A 6,495-nucleotide genomic window follows, 5' to 3' on the forward strand; every position below is an offset into this window, starting at 1 on the left:
TGACTGTTTCGCCAATCATTCTTACATATTCGGGTCTTTATCGACCCGGATCTATATGTAACACAGAAGGAACGGAAGGATACCTGTCGCGATAATATAAACTTCTCTGATATTAGAGTAACAATTACAGAAGAATAAAATAAATCATATTTTGTTATAGTTTGGAGCTTGAAAGGGCTCAGTTTGAGCAGATGTTATATGCCATCACCACTGTCCTCGTCAGAGCTCATTTCCCAGTAAATTCAGCAAATAATAGGCTAGTTTTATGTTTGAGGTCACAAATATGAGCCCATTCGCGATCTCAAACGTATTCTCAAAACTATAATTTTCAACATCTTCAAAATCAGTATTTCGATCCCTAACAGCTTCACCAGATCAATCCAGTAACAGTTACAGTCATATTTGATTGCCTTCAGTACTTGTTCTGCAGTAAATCGCTGAGCCATTTCATGTTTTTCTTATTATTTCGTTTTCTGTCTGAATGAGTCGTCACTTCAGCATTGTGTATCAGACATTGCCACCTTGTGGAATAAAGGTGAATTGCACTTATTCCGTCATCTAAGATTCAATTATTTTTGTGCAGAAAAAATATACCCACACTCATACACACCTCGGGTCGTTTGCGACCCTATACAATTTTTTACAAAAAATGAATACAAAAAAAGGCATTCTTTCATAATTTTATGATTTTTTTTCTTGTTATATTCTTTATGATGAATTGATTGAGGAATACCAAGAAGGTTGATGTCTAACTTTAAAAAATGAATGAGGAGGAGGGTAGTGAATGATGTCCCGGGTCACTTGCAGCTCAAAATACCCCATAGATTTTTTTTTTTATTAATTTTTTAACTGCATATTGTGAGGCATAATTAGAAATGCGCTGATTCAGGCTGCGGCCCTTTTAATTGCTCGCGCTCTCCGCCACCTCCCGAGCTCTCGACTCTATCATTGCATAAACAAAGTGGATGGATGGATCTTTACAAAGTGTTCGTCATGCAGCATGTCTAATCGCGTAAGTATGATATATATTTAGATGTTTACATTTGATTCTGAATGAGTTTGATAGTGCTCCATGGCTAAAGCTAACATTACACACTGTTGGAGAGATTTATAAAGAATGAAGTTGTGTTTGTGCATTATGACAGCAAGTGTTTAATAATTCCAGGATGTACATGTTTCATTTACAATGAACTTGAAACTTGAGGTTATTGCGTAGCATGTAAAACGGCTTTAACTGTAAACACAGGAAACTACTGTTTAAATGCAGCTTAGTTTTGCTAAGCTGTTAAAAATCAACCATCCAGTGCTAATCAGGTCAGTACAGAGGGCTTTAAACTTTGTGCCACCCAACAAATCCGTATAACATATAAATGCTTCCTCTGGGGCCTTGACTAGCATTCAGTGCCCTTGATGAATCGTACTATTGCAGAACATACGGCTTACACCTCAGGAAAACCTGCAGTCAGGAGCTTATTCGTCTGAATATTCCCTCCGATAATGCAGCCGGCTAGTGGGCAGCCCGGTAGCACTGCTGGAACATTAATTCAGACAGATGCAGACACCAAAGGTTCAATTCCCCTCCATTTTCTGCCTTATTCTTCCACAGAGCTGAGGGATGTGGAGCCTGCTGGGTATGGAATGGACGCCATTTGCATCCATGCACTGAATGAAATCACATTTAGATGCTAATTACTTTACATACCAAAGGGTGCTGGTTGTTCGTACATGTATATGCCAGTGCTGGAGAGTTACAAACTAAAAGCATCAAAGCTACAAGTTCACTCCAAACTGAATTTTCAAAATCATGTTGTTCTAAACTGGTTTGTTCACTTTTGGATGACCTATTGCTTTAAACACATTTAGTTGCATGACATATGATACGTAACATTTATATTAACTAGCTAACTAGTGCTCTATCAAGTAGCATTGGCAAGATTGATTAAATGCAGTGATATTCTATGCTGTTTTGTTGTATAAATAGTGTGTTTAGTTATGTTTTAAAGACAAAAATGAAAATAATGTCATTTATTACTCACCCTCATGCCGTTCCACACCCGTAAGACCTTTGTTCATCTTCGGAACACAAATTAAGACATTTTTATGAAATCCGATGGCTCACAGAGGCCTGCATTCACAGCTATGGTACTACCTCTCTCAAGATCCATAAACGGACTAAAAACATTTAAATCAGTTCATGTGAGTTCAGTGGTTCTATCTTAATATTATAAAGTGACAAGATTATTTTTTGTGTGCCAAAAAACAAAATATTTTAACAATACCTATTTCAAAACACTGCTTCATGAAGCTTCGGAGCTTTACGAATCAAATCAGTGATTCGGATCGCGTATCAAACTGCTGAAATCAAGTGACTTTGGCTCTCCAAACCACTGATTCGATTCGTAAAGTTTCGAAGCTTCATGAAGCAGTGTTTTGAAATAGATATTGTTAAAAAATCGTTTTAAATTTCTTTTGGCACACAAAAAATAATCTCGTCGCTTTATAATATCAGTGATTATAATTGCGTATCAAACTGCTGAAATCAAGTGACTTTGGCTTTCCAAATCACTGATTCGATTTGTAAAGCTCCAAAGCTTCATGAGCTGTGTTTTGAAATAGATATTGTTAAAAATCGTTATTTCGTTTTTTTGGTGGACAAACAATATTCTCGTTGCTTTATAATATTAAGGTAGAACCACTGTACTCACATGAACTGATTTAAATTTGTTTTTAGTACTTTTATGGATCTTGAGAGAGGAAGTGGCATTGCTGTCAATGCAGGCCTCACTGAGCCATCGGATTTCATCAAAATATCTTAATTTGTGTTCCGAAGATGAACGAAGGTCTTACGGGTGAACTAACCCTTTAAATATCCAGTTTGGAGTGACCTATTCCTTTAAGTTTTAAGTAGCTTAATGTTTTTAGTTTGTAACAGTCCAACACTATACACATGTAAAGGGTGATTCTGACTTCCATATTGGCCTATAAAATGATGTAATTCCTGTGGCACTCTACTAGTGCAAACGAGAAATGTGCCTTGTGGCACCATAATACTAAAAAGAATCTTGAAAAGTAAGTGAAGTATCAGTGCACAGGGATTGTGTACTGTCATGACTTTCACGCCTTTGCCAATCTGCCACCATGAATAAATAATCTGCCTGGAACGTCAGGGAAGACAAAACTCGCCTGGCTCAAGGTTGAGTGCACTCCTGAACGGCGATATTGAGGGTCTTGGAAGAACAATGACTAAATTAGCAGTGCAGCCTTTGAGTATTCTATTTTTTTCATCTTCTCCTCACTGCATTATTGCAGTAATGGCTCTTGGTGCCAAAGCCCTTGATGGATTCCTTTGGGAAAGCTTGGATTAATGGAACAGCGGTGCTGAGATTTATGCCAGTTTCCTTTCATCAGGTTTTACAGTGGAGGAAAACAGGAGTTAACACTGTCTGTGTGTTATTCGATTGTATTCCGCCATATGCGTCTCCACGCCTGTGTCCGGCGCTCAGGTTGCATTGATTTACAACAGGTGAAATCACGGCGCAATAAAAGCCTTTGATAATAAAGCATCATGCCGCAGGGGGGAGAGAGAGAGGGGGGAGAGAGAGAGAGAGAGAGAGAGTGAAAAAGGGATGGGAGATAGAGGAGGGGGAAGGTTTGATGATCTCCAAAGCAGTTTATGTAAATTCTCTCTCATTCCCCTTAGGGTTGGCAGTCACCTTGCCAAGGCCCAGTTAGGCGGTGTTGGCCTGGCCGCCTTCACACGGCTGCCCTCCACAGTTGGAGAGAGAGCTACATGGGGGCTCAGCACCTCCGTGAGCTGGGATTTGGTGCTGGATCAGTCCGTGGGAGCCGGGGGAATGCGTCATGCAGCATGTGGCGAACTTCCGAAACTCTCCTTTGCTCTCTCCCTCCTTCTGGCCGCTTCCTCCCAGTCGCACAGTGAAAGGATGACTTTGGGAAAGCCTTTGAGTTTGGGGTAAAAACAGACATTGTAATCTTGAAGAACCATGCAGAAGCACATCAGAATAAATCCTGTGAAAAGATCTCCGTGGCATTTACTGAGCAACTATGGGACAGTCTCACATCTTTACCCTTAAGAAAACACAAAGTTCTTTTTGATTTTTCAATGGTTTATTGACCCGTTTTGACCAATTTATTGACCCATTCCATCTGCACTGCATTTAATGTTTTAGTTTTTTCAAGATTTACATCTAAAGAAATGCGTAGTACTTTTGACAGACATGTTTAAAATCATGTAAACTGAGTCATAAGGCAGGAACACACCAAGCCGATGGTCGGCTGTCGGGCAGCTTTTGTTCGTCAGCCGACTAAGTTTTCTCATTGTGTTCTGCAGCGTCGGCTGAAGTTGGTCCTTGTCAGCTTTTTTTCAGCCGATTCGACATGTTGAATTGGCGTCGGAGCTCGATGTCCGTCGGGTCATCTGATCATTCTGATTGGCTCTTCAGCTACTTCCACCTGCTGGTACGGAAATCTTACGTAGGCGCAGAATGGACGTGCTACCCCTGTGCCAACCCCGCAGTCTGCTTTCGTTGCCACTAGTTTGTCGGTGTCGGCTTGGTGCCTATAAGAGTAACCTATATAAAGCCATTTTAGTTTACTTAATGGAATGACTTTACAATGACCAGTGGATTGTCTTAAATAAATTAATTGTTAAGGTTGACTCTACAGTTTATTTTCTTTGCATTTTGTGGACTGTTGATAAATAAAAGCAAGAAAAATATCAGCAGCCGAATGATAAAATACTGCCTATTTAAAGCATCAACTACATTGATGTTCATCTTTTGCTCTTGTTGAACTATAGTGCTAAAAGGCTTCCTGTGTCTGTAAGTGTTAAAAGAAATATAAAATTGCCAAATCACACACAATAATTATGATTTAGAGGCAACATGTAACTTGAACTTATCAAGACCATATGACTAGATATGTGGAACATAAACTGTTACAGGTTGTGTCCGAAATCACCCCCTAATCCCTTAAATAGGGCACTATTTGAGAGGACAGCCATTTGTAGTGGTGTCCGAAACCATGACATTCGAGTGCACTCATTCAATCCCATAATGCACCGCAATAACATGTGTACAACCTATGTATAGGTGTGTTTGACCGATCAGTGTATGACATCAAAGTACCACAAGAGCGATTCAAAAGCATATACTGAGGTGTTTGCTTTGTAATAGCTCTCGCGGTACTTTGATGTCATACACTGATCAGTCTGTCGAAATTCAACCACACACCTAATGGTTAGAGAATACCCATAATGCACTGTGACAGTCACAGCAAAAAAATTCACCAGAAGATGGTGTCTGCAGCTGAATCATCGATCCATTTTCCAAACCACTGGTCCAATGTGGGTACAGCGTAATACCATACAGGTATAATAAAGGTGCCCTAGAACCAGTTTTTACAAGATGAAATATAAGTCTAATGTGTCCCCTGAATGTGTCTGTGAAGTTTCAGCTCAAAATACCACCGATTCAGGCTGCGGCCCCTTTAAATCGCACGCTCCCTGCCCTCCCGAGCTCTCGACTATAATACAGTGCATTTATAAAGTTCACACAGCTAATATAACCCTCAAATGGATCTTTACAAGATGTTCGTCATGCATACATGCATGCATCGGATCATGTGAGTATAGTATTTATTTGATTATTTATATGGTGTTTACATTTGATTCTGAATGAGTTTGATAGTGCTCCGTGGCTAACGGCTAATGCTACACTGTTGGAGAGATTTATGAAGAATGAAGTTGTGTTTATGAATTATACAGACTGCAAGTGTTTAAAAAAGAAAATAGCAACGGCTCTCTTGTCTCCGTGAATACAGTAAGAAACGATGGTAACTTTAACCACATTTAACAGTACATTAGCAACATGCTAACGAAACATTTATAAAGACAATTTACAAATATCACTAAAAATATCATGATATCATGGATCATGTCAGCTATTATTGCTCCATCTGCCATTTTTCGCTGTTTTTCTTGTTTGCTTACCTAGTCTGATGATTCAGCTGTGCACAGATCCAGACGTCCTGCCCTTGTCTAGTGCTTGAACATGGGCTGGCATATGCAAATATTGTAACAGTCAGTGTTATGTTGAGATTCGCCTGTTCTTCGGAGGTCTTTTAAAAAAATGAGATTTACCAAGGAGGAAACAATGGTGTTTGAGACTCACTGTATGCCATTTCCATGTACTGAACTCCTTATTCAACTATGCCAACGCAAATTAAATTTTTTATTCTAGGGCACCTTTAAATTGTTTAATTAAGGTTTATACATGCTAGTGTGTGTGTATATATATATATATATATATATATATATATATATATATATATATATATATATATATATATATATATATATATATACATATATAGATATATATACTTGCGCCTCGGCTCAGAATGCTTTTATGACGTGAAATGAATGTAAACACAGCCTATCTATATATCTATCTATATATCTATCTATATATCTAT

The sequence above is a fragment of the Chanodichthys erythropterus genome, chromosome 24 (genome assembly GCF_024489055.1).
Source record: "Chanodichthys erythropterus isolate Z2021 chromosome 24, ASM2448905v1, whole genome shotgun sequence".
Classification (NCBI taxonomy): Eukaryota; Metazoa; Chordata; class Actinopteri; order Cypriniformes; family Xenocyprididae; genus Chanodichthys; species Chanodichthys erythropterus.